General features: G+C 36.7%; 1 long non-coding RNA gene across 2 annotated transcripts in view; it reads left to right on the top strand.

The window, feature by feature from the left end:
• Nucleotides 1-27,716, top strand: part of LOC108448993 — a 64,256-nt gene that overhangs the window by 11,375 nt on the left and 25,165 nt on the right. The window lies entirely within an intron of this gene.

Genomic DNA, 27,716 nt, shown 5'->3' with positions numbered 1-27,716 from the left:
AGCCTCTTGCTCTCTCTGACAAATTTATGCTAAACTGGATTGTGGTTAATACAGCTCAGGTTCTGTGAGTTGTTTTGCTTTCTTGTCTCTAGGGTTGGTTTATCCTTCATATTTCCCTTTTCTAATGCAGCCACATAGAGGAAGACATTATCATTTCTTTTGCAGTAATCTCCCCTAACTCTTTCCTTCGTCTCTTTCCTTTGTCAGTATGCTGCACGTTTTTGTCATTTAATAGGTTAGATTCTTCTTTTTTTTCTGTTTTGGTTTGCTGCTCCTAGACTTCATATTTTACATCATGTACGCTAAACTTTGTTTCTGTTTACTGGCCCAGACATTTAGGAGATGCCTCTATCTCTGAAGCAGGATATGTAGGTCCTCATTACATAAGGCTGCTGGCTAGTAAAATGTCAAACATTAAAATTAAGTTGTTTTTACTGCTTTGGCAAGCCCACCTAGATGCATTTTTCTGCATTTAAGTAGCTTACCAACAGCATAACCTACGTTTTAGTAACTGAGTGATACAGAAACATCTGCTACCTGAAGAGGTGAGGGGAGGCATGTGCAGAGCCAGCTCTACCAGCCTATGCTTAAAGCTTTGCTTGATGAAAGTTAACTGCCACTTACCACTCAATTACATCTGATTCATGGAAGTCAGTCAGCAGAAGTCTGTGTGTGCTAGAAAAATGTAGACCTACATTTTGGTTAACATGCAAACAAACAATAACACCAAAGCTGGGCATGCTAACAGACACAAGACATCGAGATTGACAGCTTGAATAAGTTTCAGACTCACACTGATACTTTGCTTTCACTCAAAACTCTGCTTACAAACTGCTCTTTAAAGTGTAATCTCAATCAAATTTTTCATTGCTAGATTTAAGACAGTCTCTCTGACTGTGGTCTCTACCAGCACTGCTAAGGGTTTGCCAGTTACTGCCAGTGATGGTGATAAACTTTAAAGGTGCTGCCGCTTGCTCAGTGATCCATCAAGGCATTATGAAAGTACTTAATCTGATACACAGTAAATCCATAGCAAAAAAACCCTCCTAACATCAGTGAGCCTCCCTACGATGAATAAAGATAAGCATGTGTAGGGGTCAGGTAAAATCCATGTTACCTTAGTATGTTCCAAAGACAGACAATGAGCTGTGTGATAATTCGTGGGGGCTACAGCAAGAGTTTACGTCCAAATATTTTGAATCCTGAAAGAATATTCATCCTGGTTTAAATGTGTGTAGTACAAAGAAAGACACAAAACATAGTACTTCTGGACTTAGACAGCCTTTAAGGAGTGCAGTGGGCGTTAGCTCCTGCACTGTTTCTGAGGTGAGAACAAAAAGACTCTTCTGTTGCTTTAACTCTTGGCTTTCACAGTGAGTTGGTAACCAAAGGGCTGGGGAGCCAGCTGGCTCTTTTTTCTCTGCAGGTAATTTTGTGGAGCAGAGGGGAGAGTGCTGGCTTTCCCCAGCCACTGTGGTCCTGCAGGGGAGGCTGGATGCTCATGGAGCAAAAGGAGCTCTTCTCACATTTTTCTTCTTCCAGTTCCTCCTCCTATTGTTGTACTCTTTTCTTGCTCTATTACATATCTTTGAAATACTTCAGCAGTTTATGGTATCACAGGACTTTCTTATTATTAGTGTTGTAAATAGTTGAAATGGTCATCATGTGTTCAGGCCTGAAAGAATGTAAATCAAAATATCCCTTTTCTTACCTCCTTATTTTCTTTCAAGAATTGTTAAGCTATGGGCTTCTGTTAGAGTAAAAATAATATTTATTACAACACAAAATTAGGAGATTCCAAACAATTATAGTAGGACCATCCCATGCTTTTATCTGTAAACCCTTCTCTTTCTTGCCTACTGAATGTGAATGGCCGTCTCAGCTGATGACAAAAAGTATCACTAGGACAATGTCCAAGTTTAGGTCACTCTGCAAATTCAGAGTTTCTCATCCACCCCGTATTCCTTCAAAAAATCAAACTGCCTGAATGAGCTGAGTTGCTAAAAGAAGAGATAAGGAGTTGGTCTGTAGATCATTATGTTGCCATTCTGAAGGTCAGTTATGGATTTTGACAGACAAAATACGCATGGAAAAAGCATAATTGAGAATTGAAGTCTGATGGAGTGTTTTCATTTCGTTCTTTGTGATTCAAAGAGCTTTCCATACTTGTTCCCTTTTGTCTTTGAAGTGTCAACCCAGTTCAAAATGGGCTCTGGGACTTCAAGGGACTGACAACCTGATGTGACAAGTTCCACATACAATTAAAAAGATATATTGACATGTGCAATCTCTTCTGTGTGTGAAAATAGGGATTTAACAGTAAATAATAAAATGTGTTTAGTGTTTTAGGAGATTCTCTTTCCATCAGCTGCTTGGGAGATTGAAAAGGACTGTGAAAAGCAAGGAAAGAAAGCAAGACAAACAAATGTTTCACAGTGCTCAAAGTCACAAGCAGCTATGCTGATGCCATGTTGAAAGTATTTCAGCCAGAAAACCTTCCCCCACCTTATTCTCCCAGCTGCATTTTGTCTTGTGAAGGAGAAGTTTACTCTACAAGTTATCAGAAAAGCAAACAAACAAGGAAGTTTACACAAAAATCAAGGGGAATGGAATGATAGGACAATGACAGAAAACAACAAAAGCAAGGAAATACACAGATAAATGTTAAATGCACCCTCTGGACCCTTCCATTTGTTTTACAACAGCTAATTTAAAAGACTCCTCCTTCCTTACTTTCAGGATGCCTCCTGCTGTGTCAAGGTTTGAAGGCATTCAATACTATTTACTTTTAGTACTTGGTGTGGATTTCACCAGCACTAATGGATGCACATTAGGGGTGGGAGAAGACTCTTTGCAAAACCTCTGTGGACAGGACAGAAGCTGACCTGGTGGAAAAATCTATGATCCTGTTTTTAAGACTCAATTTTACCACAAAATTCCTGCACAGACCTGGATGATATACTTCATCTTTTTTTGCTTAAGCTCCCTATCTCCATAGCAGCCAGATAATACTTTTGCTTGGTCTTTGTGGGTGAGATTTTCAGTATCACTGAGAATTAGCTTGAAACAGAGAGTAAAATCTCCCTGGATTTTAGCAGGAGGATATTATTTGTATGCTTTCATTTGTATGCTCAGGTTTTCCCCAACTGTCTGTCTGGATCATAAGTGCTTTGGGTCAGAGATATTCAGTGTATGTATTTCAGTTGTGTTAACCCTAATTCACACAGCAGAACTCTGATTTTGGATGGGCACACCAAGCACCAGTGAATAACAGTAATTGAGTGGGGAGTGTGGGCCACTAGCTTTCAGCCAGGAACCTGGGGTACTTGGTTGGGTTGAATCTGAATGAAAGGCAGATAAATGTAGCCTTGGATTCTTTCCTTTTATTTGTTGGATCCAACATGCAAGCATGGACTAGACAAATTCCTCTACTCTTTTCTGAATAGTAGTGAGAAAAATGGGAACAGCTTTGTGCATGAAGAAAATTAATGGGCTTGGGATGTTATTTTCAAATTGTTGTAAAAAGTTTTTCATAACAACACTTCTTTTACAATTTTTTTTGATTGCTCAGGAATATTACTTTTCTTCTTTAGTGAAAGGTCACACAACTATATACTGTCTCTTAAAATCAGTGAATGCATAATGGCTTCTTCTGCTCTAACAGGAATCATTAAACAAATTCATAAATCAATGAAGCACACCGATGCATTACTTTAATTATCATTTTTGTTCAGACAGTTGGTTTATGTAATGCAATTGTTTACTATGTCTGAGTATTACTTCAGAGGAGCTTGACTGGATCTTCATTTCAAAATCTATTCTAATTTCTTAAGCATTTTTATGAAACTAGCAAACACTAAGCTATGGATTAGACCGAAGAAATTCAGTTAAAGGAAAAAATTACCCCTCCTCCACTCCTTTTTTGGCATTTTTTGTGAGATAATTTTAAACATTCTTGTCATTCTGTGAGTGACATTCTTAGAGATGAGTGCTATCCTTAGATTTTTCAGTTAAACCTCCGTAGCAGTTTTTAGGCATTACAAAGCATTACATGTCATTTGACAGGCAGTTTATGGGTTGCGCTTCAGTTTATGAGTTGGCCTCAACAGTACCACACTTAGGGTATTAGACGTGACCAAACAGAAAATAGTAGACATTAATAGCATGAGGAGCACTGACATTTTTCTTTGAAATACAAGGAATAATGGGTTAAGATGAAATATTATAAAATTCATTTTCTTGAAATAATATTTTTCCTAGCAGAGTGGTACAGAATAGCTAAGTGTTTAACAATCATGATTTATGCTTCTGGCAAAATCAAGGGCTTGTCTCAGAAATAATGAAATGAAAACACCTTCAACAACCATTATTTGGATTATTATTTATTTCTCATGTTTTCAGCTTTTGGGGTTTGTGTTTTCACAGAGAAATGAAACTCCCATAATATGATAACCTTGGGCACTGGGGTTTTCAGAATAAAATAGAACTAAGAATATCATGAAGTCCCTGTGATGGGATTTACAAGCGCCCAATGGCCTGGATGAAGTTAAATCAGGCAGCAAATTAGGGCCCTGCTCAGGGTATTGAACAGCAGGAAGTGAGGATATTCCTCAGCCAAACAGACTTTGAGATATCTGAGTCAAAGACCAGGATTTCAGGGGAGCATAAAGGGGAAATCTGGGCTAGAGGAGGGAGGCTGAGAAAGGCTGTACATTTACAGTGTAGAACAAAAGACTGCATTAGATGAACAGATCACCTGGCTGAGAATGAGCTTTGCATTTATCCCTGAAGACAGTATCAGGACAATGCTTTTGTATCCCTGTAGTCTCTCAAATTGGCTACAGTAGGACATTTGTGATTTTCAGACCTTCAAAACTGAATGGATTGAAAAGAATCTGTGGCTTTTCTCACCATGTATCTCATAACCTACATATTCCTTCAATGACCAGGCATGAGAATGCATACTTCTGTCCTATGTCTTTTTTTGAGTAAAGAGTAAAAATGTCTTTAGTTTATTTTTAGATGTTTAAATGAGAAATGCTATCTAAGTTTCTCATTAATATTAACATGAGCCACATATTTATACCAGATACAGGTCCCCTGAAATCTGTATCTCCCTATATGCTGTACAATCCATCTTGGGATTTGAAGCTAATAAATAGGTAATAGGACAATCATATGAGCTTTGCTTATTTACAACTGTTATTAAAGTAATTCAAAAACAGTAGTGAGGACAAGAAGAATATATTAAACCATATTGCTTTATAAGTGAAAGGAAGCTGCTTCATAAGATGACTGGAAAAATAAAATGTCATGTTTAATCACATCAGGTCTAGGTCTACCAAAATCATTGGAGTTTCATTATAAATTACTATGGCTATGGCTTACTGTGTTCAGATTCAGTGAATCTTGCAGCTTTAGGAATAGTATTGTATTTAAAGGGTTGTATTTAAAAATCATTGCTGATAATTTAGAAATTAGATATAACACAGAAACTTATTAGCAAAATTTTAAGAAAAAGTAAATCATTACACTGTTTTAACTGGTGTGCCCAGATATCCTTGTTGTGATCTGGAAGTTAAAATATTTAGGGATTCCATTTCTTTTGTATAATGTGACATTTCAAAGAAATCTTTAATTTTGTCAACACCCTCCCCCCCAAAAAAAACCCAAAAAGACCTCAAGAAACAAACAAACCCAAAACCTCCAATAACAATTCAGCAGTGTTAGTAATGCATTTTCCCCAAGGTCTTATAAACGTCCACTGTTCCACGTATGTAGTGTTTTCCCCTTCTAGTGGCATGTTGCTTCATAGATTGAATTATACTATTGCACGGGCTGGAAGTCTCAGGGTGTCTCCAGAGGCTAGAATTTGTCTTGAATAACAACCATCAACACAAACTGGTTCCTAAGCTGTACCTCAGCAGTACTTACGATTTAATAGTTGAACTTCTCTACTTTTTTGTCTTTGCCCTTTCTAGAGTATGACTTTTGTGCTGATCAGAAACTAGCCGAGTTGCCCAAACACATGGTAATAGGAGGGGCAGAAACCTGACGTTTTGCCATACTCAGAAGCTTCTGCTCCAGGATGTGAATGGCTGGTGGTGTACAATTTCTTTGTCTATGTGAAACTTTTGAAGTACCGTAAGGGTGTTCTTACTATTTTTAATAATTTGTGGGAATCCGTAATCAAAATCACAATCAGTTGCTGATGTGCTCCATGTAATCTTAATTCAGAAACATGCTATCATTAGTTGTGTTTTGCTGGCATTAGGAAAGGAATCTTTTCAGCAGATACCACATCATATATATCAAAATACTTGTGACCAAAATAAAATAATGTACCATTTGAGCTTCAGAAAGGTAAAGGGAGTTGTCTGCAGATTTACTTATGCCTGATTTTGCTGTATATTACTCTAAATTATTCTTCCATACAACTTTCTCTGAGACGTATCTATGTGCCTGGGCCTCCAGAAAAATAACCAGGATCAACCCAGCTCTCTTTTGTTTCTGGATTTAAGGTTGTATGTCATGTCTCTCAGCAACAACCTTTTTCCCTTCCTTGTAAGGAAAACTTCAGTGAGGGGTTTTGTTCATAAGACAGAGGAATTTTTAACTTCTTAGGAAAGACACAGCAAAAGCCATGTTACAAAAGGTAATGTTATGAAACAAATGAGGACAGAAGTTACACAAATCAAAGAGAACATGGTCAATACTGCATTTTCAAGTGACTTTTTGGTTATAAATCATTTACTGTCATCATATGTCAACCTAATCCATTCATAGACCCCACTTAGAAAGATACAAAATGCCTAGAACTTGAAAGGAGTTGAAAATTCATTGCAACTAGCATGAACACATTTGTTCGTATAATTTGACTGCCTGCAAATTGAACAATTCACTGTTTATCCTAGATCTCTATATCAGTTTTATCAGCAGAGATGGGTTTGGCTGTAGAAAAATGTGACCTTGGACCATAAATTAACTATCTGGTTTTATGAGCAGCAGTTGCAGTGATCTTTTGGAGGATAAGGGGTATCTGTTGTTGTTCTTGTGTTCTTAGGGGTTTTTTTAAAATATAGTTATTTCTTGAGCACTGCAAATGTGATCAGCCCTGTACTTTACACCAGAGGGCTGTCCAACAGGACTTCTGTTCTTGCATGTGCAGTTTGGGCCCACAGATTTAGCCTGCTTATTTACCATGTCAGAACAGATTTTCCCTCTTCCTTTGCCCTCTTAGACTGTAGTTCTTTGTTACCTGTGGAGGCAGTTTCTCTCCTCAGTGAACCAGTCAGCGACATCACCCTCCTCTGCAAAGTTCCTGCAGCTCCCTGTTGAGCCTAACTCTGAACCAAAGCTGGGAGAGATATACACATTGTTCATATTATTACTGTTCCATCTCAGTAAATAGCCATGATGCTGGAGAAGAAAATGAGAGCATGGCCAGTTGTTGAGGAGTGAACTAGTGCAAGAAGACTGCACCCCCGGAATGATGAGGTCTGTATGGCACTGATGCACATAAAGCAGCTGAGAACTTACATGGGGGGAGTTTTCTCTGCACTGTTTTCAAAACACGTTCATGTCCTAAGGGCAGAGCCTGCTCTCCAGATGGAATATAGTGAAGTAACAGCTTCAACTACAGACCAAACAGCCTAATGTCTTCTCCAAAGCTATCCTGATTTATTTATTTTTACAAGGTTTTGATTCATTTTGTTTGAGTGAAATGGCTGCTATTTCTGCCTTTGCTCAGTTTGAACATGTTTTAATAGAGGATTAGTCTCCTCAGGCAGGTGCAAGGAAAGTGCTTACAGGGTACGACAGTGAAAAGAACCGGCCGGTAGGGAACAAATTCTCAACACGTTGTGGTATAATAAGCACATTTAAACAGAAGTGAATGTTTGACATTTACATTTCCCTGTCTCCTATACAAGGCCAGAACAATGTTCTGAAAATATAAAAGTGGTGGAAAATATTTTGCTTAAAACAAACAAACAAAAAGGAATCCCTTTAATTTTTTAAGCCTCCAGCCCTGACAACTCGTCATGGGAAAAACTGGGTGCGCTTCATCCCTAGGGACAACTCTGTTCTCAGTTGTTCCACAGATCAGCTCTTGTGTCACTTTGGAGAAAAGACACCTGCTCCTGTCTCAGCCAGTGGTGAAACAGCTAGCACTATTAAAAAATTAACAAAACTTAAAAGGAATGGGAAAAAAGAGAAAGTGAAATTGATGAAAATTAGAGACTGGGGATAGGAAAATTATAAGAGAGGGAAAAAATTAATAAAGCCTGTGTTATTTACTCTAATTTTCTAAAGCCATGACTAATGCATAATTTAAATATGTTTAATTAATTAATCCAGTAAATGGATACCTAGCAATTTCAAGGAGCTAGCAAATAAGCTAAAATAGATTACATTATCAGAACAGGCAGAGAGCATTCCCAATAATATCTGAGCTAATTTGTCTGTTAAATAACACATCATTTTTCCACTTCAAATTCCCCCTTAAAACCTGTTTGCTCTGTTGCACCTGTGAATGGTAAGGCTTGTGGTTTGCAAGGAATGCTACTTATTGGGTTGTTGAAATTTGTCTCATTGTCTTTTGTTTTATACTGTTTGTACTATCTTGCACTCAAACACAGCACAGGAATTTTTCCAACCTGTTTAGAAGGATTTCAGCAGAGTGGGCTTCACGTAAGAACAAATAGTATGCTTGTAGACAGCATACTAATACTACTAAAAAATTAATAAATAGAATGGCATTGAGTAGCTCATACTTTGGTTTAGCTCTTGAAAGTCACAATCATAATTAAAGATAAATTTTCTAGTTAATTTTCTAAGAAAAGTAAAGCATAAGAGAGACTTTTAATCTCTAGGATAAATATTACCTGCAATATTTTCATTGTCTTAACATTTTTTAGGAAACTGATGTGTATGTAAAGAAAAGAAAGAAAACAATAAAAATGAAAGACTTGATATCTCTATGAACAAAACTAATTAGATGAGAAAAAGCTGGTCTGGTTGTCTGCCAACACTTATATTTAACACAGATCCCTTTAGGCTCAGCTAACCTTGGTTTTGATGATGGAGAGAGAGAAATAGAGCAAAAAAAGGGATACAGTTTTTTGTCAGCAGAAGTGATATAGGCACTTGTACAGGAGCAGTGTCATGGTGAGAACTGTACAGAATGAAAGTGAGGATGTCTGAATAAGGATGCTTTTTGACCTGCATATGAACCAAAATGCAACTAATTAATAATAAAATGACAAAGAAAAGTTTTGTATCAAAAAGTAGTGAAGACTTCATAAAGAACTTTAATCCCATCTGTTTCTCTCCCAGAAAGATTAAGATAAACTCAGAAATTATTTTGATCCTTCTATAAAGTCTTAAATCTTCCTAATATAACTCAAAGCCAATTTTGGCTTAAATTCAAAAGGCCAGTGTGTATTTTTCAGTTGCTGACATCTGAGTATCTCATTAGTATGTTGAAATTATGACTCAAATGACTGTTTTATTTGCCTAAGTGCTGATTTAATAGACCAAATCCAAGATTTGGCAGTATTGTCAAGGCACCCATGTTTGAAAAGTGAGTTCTGACATTGAATTGTATGTGACAATCTTTGTGCTGCTGTTCAGCGCAAGCAAGCCTTCAATCTATCCACCATGGCAATTTTTACATCAAAACCTGGGGAACTGTACATAGTCAACCTATTAGATGCTACAATGCAACCAGGTTTTGTATTTTGGTTTTGTTTGGTTTTATTTTATTGTTTGGGGATTTTTTTTCAACTTATTTTACATTAAAGCATTACAGTTTGGTTGGTTTTTTTTTTTTCAATTTTAACTGTTCCTTTATAACCAAAACTTCATTTCCTGGGTATAACAGCTGATGTGAGTTTGAAGGAAGAAGACCAGAGAACAGCCCTATAGGTAGCAGAGGAAGTGAGAGAGACCAGAAGTTTAAAGGGTTCAGAAAGAATGAACAAAGGAAGAGTTAAGGGTACCCTGAATGACACATTTGCTGATGACAAGTGGATGACAACTAAGGAAAAGCTGTTAGATAACCACCTTACATTGAATCTTCATTCTACATATAGGAAACTATTGAAAGGGCAGATTTTTAGGTTAAAATCTCTCTCTCTTAATCATTGAAAATGGAACTGACGAATCTGGGAATTTTGGCTCTGTTGCTAAATATTGAAAGATCTATTGCAAATTTAAAAGAAACACCACAGCAACAACAAACAACAAAAACCTCAAGACCTCCTGTTATGAGAAACTCATTTGATATTACTAGAAAAAATGTTTGAAAATACAGATGAATTGAAATGTATAATATCCTTTTAAAGTGAAACTGAGCTCATTTTGTTCATAAACAGTTTATCCTTGTAAGAGTGTCATAGTAACGTGGCACAGCTTTGTGGAATAGAAGGCTCCTTCTCTATGGCTTTTCTATTATTATTAACTGCAAGAACACATAAAAGGTGCTACATTTGCAAAGTATTATTATTCAAACCTATCAGTGTTAAAAATCCTTTTTAGCTAATTTGCCCTCACAGCTTGAAACACACTGGCAGTTCTTGAAGCGCTGGTGTTTTCTCTAGACAGCCTTTGGCATAATTCCAACAGTGATTCTGACCCTTAAAAGACCTGGGACTTCAGTGAAGGCTCGTCAGTCACACCAAACTGTGACAGATCTGTGGTGTGGGCAAATACCACGGAGAGGCTCTGATGCTGTCCTCGCACTCATTTTAACTAACTCCCCTGAAAAGTCTTGGGTCACGTTTACAGAGCAGTGACACTATCGTTTCAAGTTAAGGAAAAGATGTGGTTTGTTATTTCTTATATGCACAATGCAAAAGTGCCTTCAAAAAGTGAACATCTATTTGTCCCTATGAACCAAAATTACAGTGGGATACGCAGATATTTGAGCGTTCAAATGTGTGCATGCAAAATCAGAAAGAAAATAGACATGTTCCTCAAGGAGACGTTTTTATTTTTGAAATTGATAGTGCCTATTACGTGCAAACTACTTTGCATTTTTACAGTTAGGAAATGTCAATAAATCCATGGCATGTAAAAGGGCACTGCTACTATGGCAGTTATTGGAATTCTATACTTTGTCAAATACATGTACCTCTTAATTCAATAATCTTTAAAAGCAATACTCATTGTGGTTTACAGTATGACACCTGACCTTTTGTTAATGTCAAATACCATTTTGCTTTAGCATGGAAAATGATTATATTTCTATAAATATAATCATTATTCTTGGGGAAAATGTATTAAATAGAATAGGAAACTGATCAGCTAATCAATTATTTCACATGACAATGATTTTATGTATTATTGTTGACATTTCTGTAAGTACCCTAAAAAGGCCCTAAAAGAGAACAGCAACTCTGAGTCAAAATTCTGCCTGTAATACTGGCCTATTAGCTGAGAGTGGGTGAAAAAACAAAAATTCTGTTGTGCTGACTGGCAAGAAGAATGTAGCATTAAGTTGTTTTTCCAGCCAAGCTTGATAAAATTTCTGGCAATGCTTATACAATATGTGGTTTGGACATCTCCTTAAAGGTAGCTAAGTACAGTTTACAAAATACCTATTTAGTTGTCATAGATATGTTCAGTTCTGCCTTAAAAGCAAGCTAGCCACCAGGGAGATAAAGAATTCAGTTCCACATCATTAGAAGATACAGATTTTTTTTGCTGCCCTAAGCAAATATACTTGCCATTGAATGAAACATATCAGTTAAGCTTGAATCCATGGCTTGACCAGTGTATTCACGTAGATTATCTATCAATATATGCTTATCTTTTCATGTTGACAGGATAAATCACATTGATTCATGTGACCATTTGTGTTAGAGGGAGAATGGAGGTTAAAAAAGAACTCTGAAATGTATTCTTTACGTATCTCTATGTATGTAAATATGGCAAAAGATTCATTTCTACTGAGCAGCTGGATTTTATTGAACAATCTTGCATAGAAGTGTATTGTCCTTTTTGTTGGGATAAACCAAGGCAGAATTTTGGCCTGTGGAAGAAAAGCAATGCACTTCCTTTTTGTTTATTATGTGCCTCCAATGGTGCTTCATGTGCCAGAAAATTATTCTTTAAATCATATTCTTCTTCACCTTCCATACTTGGCATTGACATTGTTTTCTTTATGAGGTAAAGTGTAGAAAGATACAATGCAGTCTTAGCATGGCTTAGCAAGAGAGTGGTGCCAGATTTAGACTTTGTTTATGACATAGTTCTTCTATGAATATGCAAGCAAAAATCAAAAGACTCTCCAGCTTGTGAAAAGGAATTCATTATGAAACCCCACAACAAACCTAATGAGAACTTTAACGATTCCTTATTCAAACATTATATTAGAGGGCAAAAGAGTAGCAGAGATGAATCAGTTGCCTTACTAATGTGTGAAATAATGGAGACATCAGCTACATTCATGTGTATGGAGAACATGAGAATATTTTGGAATATTTATGTGGACACTTTAGGTTATTAAGCTTTTTGCATGTTATTTATAAGGACGAAGATGGGTTAAAAACTGGGAGTCAGAATAGAGCTGTTTGAAAGAGCCTTTCACCTCCAGAAGTTTCTTTGCTAAAGAGAATAGAAGACTCAGTCACCTAGACAGTAAGTTTTAAAAATGAACCACCGTCCAGAGAAGAGAGAATTTTCCAGAGACAGCATTTTACTACTGCTGTTACAGACTGCTAAATTTGGCCTGGACATTTTGCCCCTAGACCTTCAGTAATTGAAATGACCAATAGGGGCTGTGGCCGTAGCTTCAAAAAAAGCTGTGTTGCCTACTTGTAATTCATTGCTGGTTGCTTAGCTTCCCCTAAAAGTCAGCTCCTCATTTACAGTTGATATAAGTCTTTCTCTAAAGGCTGGAGAAAAGGTAATGTGACTTATGAACCTGCTTTTCAGGACACAGACAAAAGTCTTCTTCAAGACCTTACTGAATTGGTTGGTGCTGTTTTCCATCACGGGAAGTAACTACCCCAGGGCTCTGAGAGAGGAAGGAGGTCATGTGAGCACTTTTCAATCCATTTCAGACAAAATGAGCTGGGTTAGCTCATACTCACCTTCAACAGTCCATTAAAGCTTCTCCAGTTCATTTTGTCTGTAATGCAAACGAATGTGTGCACAAACTCCTCCACAAACAGAGCTTGGAGGCTGGCAGCTTCTGGTGGAGTAAGGTGACAGACCACTGGGGAAAAAGCCATTTTCCATTGCTTGCTCGGGAATGCTTTCTCATGAAGTCTACGTCAAAGCAAACAGACCATTACCTTTCATGCAAGGCAAGCTAAAGTCTGTCCCACTGAGGCTCCCTGAGATGGTTTTGTAAAGACTGGCACTCGGTGGAGAGCCTTTTAGAAAAGTCAATAGTTAACTGACAACCATTTTAAACAAAAGTTGATAATGAAAATTTAAAAACCAAAAAGTGAATGTTTAATGAAAACCTTACTTGCACCTTAATATGTGTATAGGAACGCAGGTGGATTTCTACCTGATTTACTAAAAGATACATTTGAAAGTAAATGCCTTTGAAAAAAACTAGGTATTTAATTACAATAAATTAATGCAAATAAATTACAAATGCCAGGATTCACTGGAAAAATCAATAAAATCTCTGACATTCTTTAAAAAAATGCATGGAATATCTGAGAACTATGGATCTATCCACTGAACATTTTCAAAGAGTGAAAGATAACAGGGAATAAGAAAAACACGGAAAGTGCTCTGGATGGATGAATACAGAGAGCACTTTACATCCTTGACCACAACCTTACAAAGCAATGATGTTTGATGGTACAAGAGTGGCTTCAGAGCCTTTGGACAGAGCCATATACAAGCATTTAATTTCAACATCAGGTTTAAAAAATACCTGGTATTTCACAAGAATCTTAAACCTATATTTTTGTCTAATAGGGCACTAAAGTCTGTATTTAACTTTTATCAGATCAATCATTCTGTACCCTGCTAGTTTAAGTGAATAAAATGCTTTAGTTGTGGCATTTGGGCCTATAAGCCAAATTATGAAGACTGCTCAGGCCCAAATAAGTTATTGGGAGGGGAGCACTAATTTTAAGATATTGTAACGTTTACCATGACATCTTTTTTCAGTTAAAAATTTATCTCTTCTAATGTGAGACAATGAAGTATGGGAAGAGATAAGGAAAGGAATATGACACTGGAAGCCTAACTGGTTTAGCTTAAAATTCAGCAGCGTCTACTGCTTTGCTGAAGGAATGTAACCTGCTGGTGACAGCAATCACGACTTGACAGAGGATCAATCGCAAGAGTTACAAGTGCTTTGCCCTTTTTCTGATATGTGACAGTTCTGGAAAACAGCATCCTAGATAATCCCTTGTGGAACAACTTTTTGGATTATCTCTAGTGACCCTAGTTTTCCTACACAAACATAAATGTGCTTCATATTATTAGCCCCAGTTAGGATAATAGCCTTGGTAACAAAGAGGTGCAGAATAACTGAGGAGCTTTGCTGTGCTTGGCAGATACAAAAGGCACCTTGAACAAACAGTATAAAACAACAACAACAAAAGTGTAAAGCTACCTGCAGCTGCACTGTGCAGCTCTGGTGGGAGCAGTTTTACTGACTGTGAGGAGTTTGATTCACTCCTTGCATTTCTTCTGTTTTCAGCTGGTAGAATTTTAATGAAATAGCCAGTTTAGTTTCCTTCCAAAATTCACACATTAGTTTAAAATTGGAATACCACAGCTATGAGCCAGACCTCTTTTACTTGGCTAATGTTCATCCTGTAACTATGTAAGTGGCTCCTGCATTAGCAAAGTCTTCCATGCCCAAAGACTAGGAGGAGATTTGGAAGATTAGGATGCACAAAGTTTTCAAAGGATTTTCCAAGTTTGATATTTGCACCTGTGTAACTAGCAAAGGACAAAGTTTAGCCCTTAATATTATTTTATCCTGGCAGCATTTTAATATATCCTGGTTTGAATTTGCATCAATTCCTAACTCCTTAACAGTTTTAAATATGGTTATGACTTACAGCTGAGGTCACCGAACAATGTTAGCTAAACATCCAGAGTGTGATATTTTATTACAGTTAAGCTTTTTTAAAAACCAAGAGGAATCTGTGAGGAAAATACTAGAGATGGAATTTTTAAAGTCTATTTGGCTACAAATTCATATAACTTATTTACATATATTTTAAGGATATTGATTCCAAAGAAGAAATGCACCCACAAAGAGAAAACCAAGTTAAAGGCTAATGTGCAAATTGCTTTAAATACTGTAGTTGCTGTAATTACATGGAGCATTTTACAAGCAACTAGGGACTGCTTTGGATAGATGACTGAAATTTAATCAGTATCTGGCACAGATTGCCTTTCTTTCACACCTCACATTTCTGATGTACTATTCTAGGGGAACCTGCTAGAATTGTGAGCCTTTGTTATCACATTTATCTCTCTATGCAGCTTCCAGAAGAGTGACTTTCCCAGATTTCACAGAAGATATGGGTCTGGGTCCTTTTTCAGGAGCATATGTCTTTCTTTTCATTTTTTGGCAAAGTTCATTTAACTACCCAGGCTCAGGTTTGTAATCACATGGAACTTTATGTATGAAGTACAGAAAATACTGTTAATGCTGCTACCTGATACTACAAGATAAAGGAAATCAAGCACAGCTCTTTGTACTCACAGGACGTAAACACTTGTGCTAAATCTTTTATTAAATACAACTTATTTCTTCTTCAGGCTTTATTTTATTATTTGTATTAGCTGTCATGAAACTGTCAGTTAAAGAAAGGGGGCCCCAAATGATCTATGCCTTTTAAAGCCAGAAGGAAACAGAAAATAATTAGATATGGTAAATGTGAAAATTGATCTATCTGAAGAGTGTGCAGTTTACAAGCAAAAAATCAATCAGTTTATACCATACAGATTAAAATCATGTATCATTGTTTTTAATGGTTCAAGATGTAAAGGTCTGAAAGTCTAAATAGAATTCCTGATGATTACTTTTATTAAAATCCTAAGTGTTGGAAGATACACAATGACTGTCTAGATACATTACTATATTATCTGCTTTGTAGAAACATAATATCCTTTACTTGCTGCTTGTTTCTAAAATCCTAATTATTATGCCTAATATACTCTGTCCCTGGAGTAAATTAAAGCATTTCCTTCTTTGGTACTGTACTTTCCTTAAAGTTGGATTCTTTAAGGGGATTCTTTAAGAAATACAGGGACTATGCTGTGGCATCTGAGTTCTGGAGATAAATTTATAGCTGTTTAAGATCATGAAAAATTGCCCATTAAAACAGTTACTATTTGACAAATAACAACATTTGTGTTTAGCCTGGATATTTATCAAGCAGACAGAGCACTTACTCCTGATGCCTGAATGAGGGTCTGCATGAACAAACTTATTAATCAGTTGGGGTCTGTTTTTAAACCACCTGTCTTATTTAAATAGAAACCACCTATGTGCACTTTTGCATGTATTAATACTGCACTCCTGATCTGATAGCACTGGAAAGTGCCTGTGTTGAGGTGTCATAGCCATGGGCCATACCACCAACAAACAGTAAAAACTCTGGTATAAAAACCCTGTTTTCTTTTTCTTGAGAAATGCTTGCACTCTGTTTGGATCTAAAACTAGGGATCTGCTGGATTATAAATGTTGCATTTTGTCTTACAAAACCTCAGATCATGGTTATATTTGCTCACACACAGTGTCTGTGCTGTGCCACTGAAGTCAATGGGAACACTGCTACTGAACTCATTAGCTTTTCAGAGGTTGGAAACTGATTCAAAGAACACTTTTACATTTTAAAGTTCTAAACTGAAAATGGGCTTTGGAAAATTTCATCATTATTTATGAGTGAAAACTTTCTTTTTAAGCAAAACATTTTGTCAAAATCAAAGATGTTCCAAGCAACTTAGTTATTGAATGCACAGGGGAAAAAAAAGGAAGCTTTGCATAGGTCCCAGTTACAGAATCTCCTATTTTCTAGTAAGGGATCAGCTTAACTAAAATAAAGAGGTATGGATAAGGCAAAAGTTTCTAAGGAAAGCTTTGTGGTTCATCATCCTACTTAATTTCTTTGAGGATTATGTAGGAGTTGTTAAATTGTGTGGATTTCTGTTCAAACTGAACACAGTAAGAGACTATTTCATTTCTGTTTACTGTTCAAACTACTACAGGTATAGCATATATGTTAACAGCAAATGATGAATTTGGCTCCTGTATTTTATTTTATGTGTTCTGCATGCAGTATCAGGTCTGTTTCTTAAGGACAGGTTCAAAATCCTTGGAACTTGTTTCAAAAAGGAATGAATAATAAGTATACCATTTTTATCCATGAATAATTATGATCTGTGTTTGGAGACCATTTATTTTTCAAAGCTGTATACAAATATTAACAAAACAATAATCAGAAAATCCTTGTGTGTCAGGTTTTACATATAGCAAAATGAGAAAAAAAAAAAAGAAAGAGATATAAAATACAGTGCCTAGCACTTTAGTGCTATAACTGGGATGTCAAGCTACTAAAGTAATGCAAATAACAATAATAGTATGGGAGAAACCTTTCAAGTTTGAGTCTCTAACTGGCTTGATTTTCATAGGTTTAGACTTCTGAGAACTCACAACTCCCTTTGAAGTCAATTGAAAATGTGAGTGTCAGCACACATTAAAATCAGACCACTAATTTGGATGGTTAAACATGAAATTTAAATTCGCAACTTTAAGTTTGGAAAAATTCACCTAGGGGACTTTTCCAAAGATACCTTGTAAACCAGTGTTAGACCTAGGAGATTCTTGATTTTCAACACCTTCTTTTCACAGAGATTCCAGCACAGACACAATGGACTAAGAAAATCACAATATGGTAGATCTGTGCAGCTAAAGGAAGTTGGAGTGGGCAGGGAATATTGCACCATAGTCCAGATACTGTAAGGACAAGAGAACTTTCCCTTCTTCACAGAGCAGCCTAATTACAAAAATAGCTGAGGCCATACTGCCTCATGGAGAGGACCCTGAAGAATTCTGGTCATTTTATATAAATTCCTCCTCTCACCTGCTTGCATGTTACGTCCTACCATGTTACACAGAACTGACTGAAATAGCTGTGTCTACAAAAATCCTGTGGTTTAGCTTTGTTTATACTTTTGAGAAGTTATGCACCAGATTGTCCTGTCCAGTGTCCTAAGCTCACCTCCTCAGCCTCAGCAGAGCATGAGTAATTTCTCTCAATTCTGGTTGTTACTGTGCAGATATTACTGAGAAGGGAGACTATGAGGAGCATCTTCCTCATCAGCTGACAGCCACAGGACATGGTTTTTTTAAAGAGTGTTCCTTCTTCTGTAGGATTTCCTAGGTTTGGTGGGGCAGCCAAAGTTATCTTCTGTGTCAGGTCTGCAGCAAGACTCAAGAACTAATGACTTGAGCACACTGTGAGTTCCTAATACTGAAATAAGGGCTGGAGCTGGTGAATTCTGTCTAGTGCCAGCTGTCTATGTAGGTATGTCTCAGGCTATGTCTACCTTAGCAAGCACTGCCACTCAACAGAAGTCAGTTTGAGGGTGAACCACCAAACACTGAGAACTCAACACCCATGTCATGTGTTTGAATTTGGGCTAGGTGTGGCTTGTTCCTGTGGTTTGGATGCCCATGACTGCTCAGGTTCCACCAGAGGGAAACACATCCTCTAGCTTAGTGATACCCAGAAGGAACAAGGCTAATTTTTGTCTCTAGGCTGCAACTCAGTGTTTTGGAAGGATGGGGAGATTTCCTTCAAGAGTGAACTGGTGATTTATGTGTCCCCTCATGGAGTACAACCTCCATGCTGGTTCTGTGCCTTGGTACTTCCAAGGCCAGCATACATCAGGAGTTTGCTCACAGTGGAACTCTCTAAGGAAGGCACCAGTCAAATACCTCAGGCTTAGAAACCTATGAAGGAGAAGTAATAGAAGTTGGGAGTTACAGTAAGATAAGCCAGGTTATTACAAAGAATTTTTTCATCCTTTTAATGATCAGGAACAGATCCTACAATTTCATGTGCTAAGTCCCATCTGAAAGTCCTACTCATACACAGCTGACCTTCAAAGGGTGAAATAAGAGAGTAAAGCTATGGCTGTACTAACATTGCATAAAATCTAAACAATATTGTAAATAAAGAAAGTTCTCTATGGCTCAGTGTATTTCCATTGCATTTTGTGAGAGAATGAGGCATACTAATGTCAGTAAAGAGTCAGCTTGTATTGTGATGCTTGCAGCTTTAATTATGAGCAACTCCAATTCTCTATGTTTACAGAAGGGAGATTACCTACATGTTATTTAAAAACCATTGGGTGTAAGTTTATAGTGGTAACAGGCAAGTCTAATTTTCTTTCATACTTAGGATTTAATAGGTACAGAATGCTGCCCAAGGGAAAAAAAATTGAACAAGTAGTAACTTGATATTTATTCTACACAGACGTGAAGAAAGCTCGCAGAAATACACTATGTCTGAAACATTGACATGTATAACTATTTTAATTGTAATGTTGATTTTCTAATAGACTATTCTGCTATGGTAGAGCTTGAAATAGTTGCAATAATTTCCAGACAAAAAGAAAAAACACTCCAAAACTAACCCCCGAATCCAAAAGACCACGGCAAAAAAAAGGTGTTTGGAAAAGCTTATGGTAGAGTCATAAAAACTGCCCCAAGTTTATACAGTCCAAAGTTGAAAATATAGCATGATCATTTTGTATAATAGATGATGCCTTTCCTAGGCCAGATTATTTGTTAAGTAGGCTCTTGTACCTCTGATATTTCTTGTCTATGCTGGAGAATATTTGTGAAGAATCCTCAGATGTTTTCTAGTGCAGAGATTCTGAGCCCTGCCGGTTTGACTGCAGAAAATGACCAGGAATAGGATGTAACAAATAGAGCAGTAGTGAAATCCTAAAATCTCCTTAGCCCTCCTGGTCACCCTGTGTCTGCAGACACAAGAATATAAGCACTGTTACTATTTTTCATTTTTTGCAGATGTAAGTGGCAGTATGTCAGTGGTAAGTGGTCAATGTCAGTGATTTACCAAGAACATATGGAAAGTTTGTGGCAGAACCAACATGTGGAGTGCAAGGTTATCCTTGCCCTTGGTTCAGGCTCACTTGCACCTGGATCTCCTCCTGACACTAGATCTTGAATGCCTGACTCATCACAGATTATTTCATGTGCTCAAGCTAAAGTCTACATGAATCATACAAACCATTATTTTAAATTAACTTCTCTATTTTTACAGTGGACAATTTTTATTCAATCAATATTTATATGCATAGTAACTGTATTTGGTGCCTCAGTTCCTTTTTTAACATTAGAATTGTCATTTGTGTCACATTTTAAGCCAAATTAAATTATAAAAATACTCAGTTATATAACTACCAGCACCATAGTATTTCTTCTTATTGCAGCAACAAACAAGGAGTATACTGGAAAAAAAATTGTGAATCTCATTTCTGATCCTAATGAAGCAAGTAACCCATTATACCAAGGTTAATTTGTTGACTCATGATTTCCACTTATCCAATGATATACTGAATCATATGAACAAACCTCTACATCTAATCAGTTTTTTTATTGAATCCTGACCTTTTATGCACCTTCTTCTTGATTATGAATGACAGTGACCTTTATCTAATTTAAAACACACATACTGATGCAAAAATATGCAAAGTACACATGTAAATTCTGAATTAAGATGAAGATGTGCATAATCTTCCAGGGAGAAATTGCTTTAGAGAGAGATGTTTATATTAGCGCCAATTGAGGGTATATGGGGAGAAAAAGTGAATTAGTCAGAACTCAGATGGTTTTGGAGGAACAGCTGCAGAGATACTGAGGACTGTTTAGATTTTCTCTGCTTCTATTTAGAATCCTGAAATGTCAATATAAATATCAACTTTTATTATGCTATTCAGCTTTTTACAGCATTCATGAAATGATCAAAATGCTATAAAGTCAGATAAAACACCTTTTCACCTAAGGTTTGACAAACTGTACCTCAGTATTCCATTTATAGTTCACTCAAAATACATAATAGTAATTTTCTACAACACAAAATCTGGGTCAAATTCACACTATTATAAAAACTGTCTGGCTCACTTTGCCATTTGCCTCATTAACAAGGAATGGTATGGGCATCATTTGGAAATGGTCTTTTTAGTTCAGGATATAATTAGGAAAATGCTGAAAAATAAATAAACAAATTTAAGAGGAGTGACTCTGGGTGAAAAAAGAACTCCCTAACTTTCATTTTGCTTTTCTTCTGCTCATCACTAATGGGTCTGCACTGGAATTACTACAGATGAACGCACAATGGGCACAGTCTGAACCACTGTGTAATCCTATAATCTACTCTCTCTTTTCACAAGTCATCCTTTCCTCTGAATTGCTGTGAACCCAAGTTGTACATCTGCAGCTTTGTTCTAGCCTCTGTATTGAAAAATATGTGAAAAAAAATATACAGAAAATTTGCAAAACTCAGTGTAAAGACTGTCAAAGCACAAATCTAACAAACACATTCCTCTGAGAGCCTCCAACCAAACAGTACCTGGCATTAGCATGTACTTTCATGATTAACAACAGGGGGTTGTCAGACTGCTATTTCTGAAATAAACAGATTTATCCTGACAGATAATCAGCAGTTTGCACTACCTAATACATGTTACTATCTACCACTGACATCATTACATTAAAAGCACACTTAGTATAATCTTTTGTAGGAAATTAAACAGGTTTTATTATACACTTCTGGTGATTTTTTTTGTGGCAGTTAGAGGGAAGGTTGGTGAAGAGCCTGCAAAGTTAGAGAAAACATCCATAACAAACAATGCAGAGAAGATCCCCAGAAATGCCATGTTGTATTTGTTTTTTCACAATCTATTAATGAAATTTCTAAATAAAACCAAATGTTCTGACTGTAAACCACGTCTTGTAGTTTTAAGCAGTCTTCTATCATGTCCGTGGCTGTCCCTCATATTACCTCAATACTCTTCAGTGTCCCTCTGTCTGCCTGCCCTATACTAGGTTCACATAAAATCTTGCCATGGAGCATGAACTTGTGAAACATTTCTGATCTTGCCACTTACAGACATATTTTTGGGGCTGGCAGGTGGACTTTGGGAAACAATCAAGCAATGCCTGCATAGTTTTCTGACAAGCTCAACACTTACCTTTAACTTTTGGACATCTCTTTGTTGACCATCTCTTCCTCCCTTGAGAAAGGAGGCACCAGGTTCCATATTACTCACTGGACAGAAAAAGCAGAAACTTTGGAAGCTATGGAGGAAACATGGAACAAAGTCACTTGAACATGGGATGCCTGTAGATCCTCCCTTCCAACCTGCCTGGTCACTCACCTAGCTGTTTCTGGAGTGATCAAGTTTGGACTCAACATGGGCAATGAAATTTCAATAAGAGAAACTAAATATACCTCCCCTATGTGTGTGTGTGTATATGTATATATGTATATGTATGTATATCTAATATATGTACCCTCCTCCAGATAAACAATTCTTGCCTCAGTTGTAAGGGTAATGAGAATTATATACTCTCAGATTCACTGGAGAAAATACTGAAATTTCTTCCATTTTCTAAATTTTAGGTTGCCAATTGACATTATACTATTACTGTTCTGTGAACTCATGTAGCATAGCCATGGCAAAGACAAGGAACAAAAATTGCACGGGGACTGTTACTTGACTTTAACAAGTATTGCATCTTCTTCCTTAGAGCAAAATTTCTAGTCACAGACTTTTCTGCAGGGGCAAGTCAGATATCAAAGTCCTGGCTCCAGAGGCCTGTTGTGACTCGTCTTATTTCTCCAGAGACAGAACCTGTATCCCTCTCTCAGTCCTTTGTCTCATATGGAATAAATTTTGTCTTTTCTGCCTTCTTCCTGCATAACTTGGCAGGAAGAGAAGTAAGAAATAGTGTCTAGTGACTGAGGGATTTTTATCCATTTACACTCATGCGTTTTCACATGCCATTCCCCCCAGTGATAAAAAAACCAACTACCCCCCAACTAAAACAGTAGAACTAAAACAGTGGGAGGGATGAAGTTCCTTACAGGATGAGTGTAACCTTTAAACAAAGAAGTGGCAGCATCACACACTTTAAATGCATCTTAATTCCTATGTACTCTTTGTCTCCTATAAAACCTAGCTTTTGACAATTATGTCTGTATTGATCAAGGAACTTTTACCCTCCTTTTTCCCTGTATTCTTTGACAAAACCTTTCAGTTGCAGTTGTTAAAACTAATGCAGAATTTTGCCACAGATCTTTTGCCTCAGGTACACTGGACAAAAATGCAGCATCTGATACTCTGATGTGGAATGGAGAAATAAATGTTAATCTAACCAAGTGATTTCAGTGGTTTATTTTGTTTTCATTTTTAAAAGTATTGAATTCCTACTGACCCACATTCTGTGTATTTTTGTACTCAGTGATTTTTGAGGTTGCTTAGATTTTCGTTTGCATTAGATATTTTGTGTCCAAAGGTCAAATGAGCATTGCTTTTGAGTCAGATGCCTACTGGCTGCATTTCTAATACTTAATCTTTTCACACTGAGAAAAATAAAAAAGTGGGAGGCAGTTCAAGCTATCCCAAATAAAGAGACAGAAGTAAAGCAAGAATTACTTTTCCTGTGTGGACTGCTCTTGCTCATTTCTCCTCAAGAGATAACACTCACTGACATAATGTCAGATAACCATGTTCAGTGTTTCACAGACTTGCCATTTAAAGATTCATTTCCACTCCACTTATTTTCTTTTTATCAGTTTCTCTTTTTGTGCATTTCATCTGTGAAAATTTTCATTTAGACTCTCAGAACAGGTATTTGGGAAAGAGGGAAGCAAAAAAGTTTGACTTGACTTAAAACACCTCTAGAAATTATAAGGAGAGCAAGATAGGACAGAAGAATGAGTTATCATGAGAATAGTTGTTTGCATAAAATTCTCAGCTCTTACTAAAGCTTAGTGCAGTTCCTGGGGAAGGTGGATATATAAAGCCTCAGGTTAACTTCAGTCATTACCAAGCATTTTACATCTGCTGAAGAATTCCAAACATATTAAAGGTTGTCAATCCAAATCTTTAGACCAAAATAAATAAATAGAAAACCAACCAACCAACCAAATAAATAAATAAACAAACAAGGAGCAACTTCAAAGGCTGTCAGTAGGCAAGTTACAGATCTGATTCAGCTTTTAACCCCTAGAGGTGTAAGCACACTTTATCTGCAAAAGATATGCGATGTCTGTACTCTGCAATATTACATTTTAATAATCTGCAGCACAAGGCAATAATAAAAAAGGAGGATATGATATAATTGTGTACATAATTTGATGAGAAGCTGTGGGGAACATAGTCTTTCTACACAATTATAGAAAATACTAATAACGAATCCTTGAGGACTTTGTTGACAATTAAGTTTCGTATTTTTAGCTATGTATTTTCTCAAAAGCTCTACAACGTACTTTTTAGGATTCCCATTTTTTTTTTCCTCCTCTATAGAATACTTCTAAGGTGTCGTTTAGCTGAAAATTGAAGCCAAGGCATTCAAGAAGTTGGGTGGAACTTAGTAATAATCTCTAAAGCATTCTTTTAAGATGGTAAAACCAGCAGAAAAGAGCCTGATGGGAGTAAGAACCCTGCATTGTACCCAGCTACGAGCTTTACTATGTCCTGTGGATCCTGCTGCAAGGCACAGTATAGCAGAGTACCAGATAACTTATCTAGAAGAGAGGTTTGATTGAGTTACTATAGCAATGGCAGGTTTGCAGAGGCAGAGGGAGGAACCACACCAATGGGAAAAAGGAACTGGCTGCAGAGGGTCACTGACAATCTTGTCTAGAAAACTCCGTGACATAAGTTAGCCTGAAATGAAACATAGGGTCTCACTCCTTTGAAAGTTCACTGAAAATACGTTCAGAGGCCTTGATAATATTTCATTTCAGCCTGATTTGATTTCATTTAATTCGGTGTATCAAGGAATTAAACTGAGTTGTGTCAAGTAAACCTGGTGAACTTAAAGGAAACTTGAGTACATAATTTGGAAGGAACTGTATGAACTGCTGCTGCTGACTCACTAAGGACCACTTTTGTCCCTGTGAGACATTGGTCATTGGGTAAAAGATGGAAAAGAATCAGGAAATAGCTGTCTGCTGCAGCAACATTTTAATCCACTTACAAAAAGTCTTTCTTGGAAAGGCCTTTTTCATATCTCCAGTGGTGACTCATCTAATCTCATCTCTGTATATTGCTAAACTCCACAGGGATCACCTTTACTTCCCAACTTTACCCTGGCCAGAGATTCAGTCAGACAAAAGATCCTTAATGTCTTTCCTTAAGTTCAGCTCACTTCTCTAAAATGCATTTCCCCTCTCTTTCACAAAATGAAAGAGGTCTTTTTTTAGAAATGCTTTCTTTTTTCCCCTCCTTTTTTGTTTTCTGTTTTTTTTTTTCTTCTGAGGGATGCAGGGTGCCTGTATCAAATGCTGCTTTTCTGTAAATCAAATTTTTTTTGTGTGGAGCAAGTTGAGTTTCTGGGAAGAATGTATTTCTTTTTTCCTGTCTAGAAAGGATTCTCAAATTTTACTTTTAAAATTCATATGTCAAAAATACATGTTTGTTCGCTGACATTAGATATGTGCTTGTTCTCTCTAATATTACTCAGAAAACTCTGCACTTGAAAGAGTTAATAAAAATTCTAATTACAGGATAAGAAAGAAAGGTCAGACTCCACTTACATCATTGTGAAGGGCTTTTATTACACACTGCTATAAAACATATTTCTTTTTTTCAGTTGCCATCCTCACAGGGTAACATGCATACCAATGGGATCTCCAAAATGCCATGAAGCAAAAGATATTTATCTGCTAAATTCTATGTACAGTAACCTTACAAATGCCAGAGAAAGAAAGATTGCCCTCTGCACAGTAATACTTGTGTAGATGTCTTCTTTATGCTAACAATGACAAGGCTCTCTAGGTTTCTACTGTACTCCAAAATCAGAATGAATTTTCTTTTCAAAAAGCAGTCTGTATATCAAAGAGAAAAGATGAACATTTTAGGCATTGAAATACTTAATATAGTGAGAAAATACTCTCCTAAAGCATTTTTAGTAAAAACATCTAATCCAGAAAGGTAAAATGAAAATGTATGACTCAAGCGTTCTTGAAGCAATTAGACAGGATATGTTTGGGAATATCTCTCTGTCCTGGCTGGTCAACTAAATTCTCATTTTGAACTCTGTTTGAAGCCTCACTGAACTGTTATTTGATTAACTTGACTATGCTAGATAGCAAGTTATACAAAAGCAGGGTGGCTCCAAATCTAATTGCTGTCATTTTTTAAATCCAGCTGTGCAAAACAACAAACAAGAAGTTTACTGTGGGACAAGTACAAGTCAGAAAAATTCTAATTTTTGCAATATATTAGTCTTCAAATCCATTACTTGTGATTTAACATATCCAAAGTTGTTTATATAGTTATTTATATAATTATTTTCAGCCCTAAATTCCGACAATATATTCAAAGAATATATATTAATAAATGCAAGATTTACTGTCTGCTTTCACAAAACCAGTGTGTGCTGTCAGATGTATTAGTGCAGTATTTCAAGTGATGTATGCTCAAAGTTAGAACGTAACTAATGACGTAGTGACTTAACTTTCCTTTCTTAAGGAGTTTTTTAGGAATCACATTCAAATAGTTGTTTCAGAGTTGCATTTTGTTTGCAGAGCAAGCACTGCCTATTCAACCTTTCTAAACAATAAATATTAACAGATAATAGTGAGGGTTTGATTTCATCACTTCTGCTGGCAATTCTACTAACTATATGTTTATCTTGTGGTCTAAATTTATGACAGGCCCATTTGCAGTGAGGCCTGCAGTTTCCTTGTTTACAACACTGCAAAGTAAAAGGTGACCTTTTTATTTTTGTTTAAAACCTTTCAGCAGTTTGTTCTGCTCCAGAGATAGCACCTTAATAAGGTTTCAGGCCAGAAAGCTCTCTTGTTTTCTTTTGTGGGGGTACAGTTCAGTGCATTTACTTACACAGACATTAGAAAACATTTTTAAAACGTAATACAAACTTGGCTGAAGACTACATTTGGAGATTAGAAAGCTACTGCACTGAGATCCTACCTGCTACTATGAAAAGGAAAAGAAAACGAGGGGGTAGAGGATACATAGCTGGATAAATAAACAGAAAATGAGCTGTTTAAACAGTTGTATCTATACACACAAGTAATAAAAGCATCAGGCACCTGGTGCAAATCTATTAGGACCTAATTCTGACAACAATATGCATCATTATAGTGGGATCTGATAAAGAGCAAACACTGGAGGCATTACATGTCTTTAGAAGAATCAGACTTCCTACCTTAGCAAGAGTGATAGAAGGTAAGTCCCCCTTTAAAGAAAGTTGTAAGTAAAGCCAGGCAGCAGTTGCAGTGAATTGAGTCCTTTCAGTCACTGTATACATGCAGTAGTTCTGCAATAAGGGAAAAATATAATGGGAGGAGCAGCTGTGAACGAGTGACCTCCTGAAGCTGAGTTCTCTTTGTGAATCGAGCACTGGGAGCCAGTGCCTCTGATTTGCATGGATTATCTCCACTTGAACAGATACATTTAAATTAACTGGCACAGGGGCACAGGGATTAAAA

The sequence above is a fragment of the Corvus brachyrhynchos genome, unplaced genomic scaffold (assembly GCF_000691975.1).
Source record: "Corvus brachyrhynchos isolate BGI_N302 unplaced genomic scaffold, ASM69197v1 scaffold48, whole genome shotgun sequence".
Taxonomy (NCBI): Eukaryota; Metazoa; Chordata; class Aves; order Passeriformes; family Corvidae; genus Corvus; species Corvus brachyrhynchos.
The sequence above is the reverse complement of the archived record's forward strand: the minus strand, read 5'-3'. Positions and strand labels throughout refer to the sequence as shown.